Source organism: Propithecus coquereli, unplaced genomic scaffold (genome assembly GCF_000956105.1).
Source record: "Propithecus coquereli isolate 6110/MARCELLA unplaced genomic scaffold, Pcoq_1.0 Scaffold29, whole genome shotgun sequence".
NCBI lineage: Eukaryota > Metazoa > Chordata > Mammalia > Primates > Indriidae > Propithecus > Propithecus coquereli.
Window position 1 is genome coordinate 2,342,979 of NW_012148507.1, and position 1,205 is coordinate 2,344,183.

Consider the following 1,205-nt stretch of genomic DNA (forward strand, 5'->3'; position numbering starts at 1 on the left):
TTACTTATCCATTGAAAAATTGAATTAAAAGTATTGTTTTGGGAGATGTTGAAGTATTCGGCTTTTGGATTTAAATTTTCTGTTCAGGAATTATTTTTTTCTATTTAGTAGCTGAGGTTATATACTAAATTGTTATGAATATATACTTCAGTTTTTAGTGGCCAGTGGAGGTTGCTGTTATAGTTCATAACTTTTAATAACAACTTATAACCTTTCTTTTATAATTCCTTTTTGGGCTATATGATGTAATTCTTTCTAGGTTTTACTGCTCTACCTTTGCAAAGGGAGTAACTTGTCTTAGTGATTAATAACTATTTGTATTAAAAATCTCCTTTTCTCAAATCATGTCTCCAATTTTCTCTGGATTTGGTTATCCTCTGTATCTTTTTATGGCATTTGTTTTTGTTCTTATTTAGATATTAATAGAAGTATCTAATTTTCGAAGGCTAGGGATGATCTAGTCTTGCCAGGGCTGCAGTTATGTTAATATGAAAGGTTCCCTACCACCCTTGGGGATGCCGTGCTCCACCTGCATGATTGTACATGAAGCCCTGGGCTAGCCACAGTTTCTGATATGGAAACGTATAAAGAGTTCTGTAGATAACAATTTCCTTGCTTATTACCTCACTAAGGAGCTGACTGGTTTTTGCTGGCTTCCTGGAAGTGGCTTTGCCTTCACCAAGCCATGTCCAGAAACATCGTCAAAGATGGAGAGATTGATTAAGGTCATGCTCAGCTGATGGTCTATAGGGGAAAACCCAACCTAGCATGTGAATTCCACACTGTTCTTTTTTTTAAAAAAGGATTTTCCAGCAAAATGATCCATGCTTCAGTCCCTCTCTGAGCAGACAAGGCAAAAATCTAGGGAATTTGTATCCATTTGCGAAGTCACTCTGATCGTGAGGGGAAACCAGAGGACATGGCTCTAAGCAGAAGAACTGAAATATGGACAACTTCCCAAAGTCTCTTCTCTCCAGGAAGAAGAAAAAAGTGATGATCTTTACAGTTAAATATGGCCACCTGATTAAAGAGTGGGAACAATTGGAGAGGGAGATTGCAGGGGTTCAGTTAGGGCCCAAGTGTGTCCCTGAGGCTTTTTCCAAAGGAAGTAGAAATTTAGGATTGTTCTGATAAACACTGGGTTTTTGAATGTCCAAGATGAGAAGAATCAGTCAGAGTCTTCCTTAAAATGGAGCAGGCACACC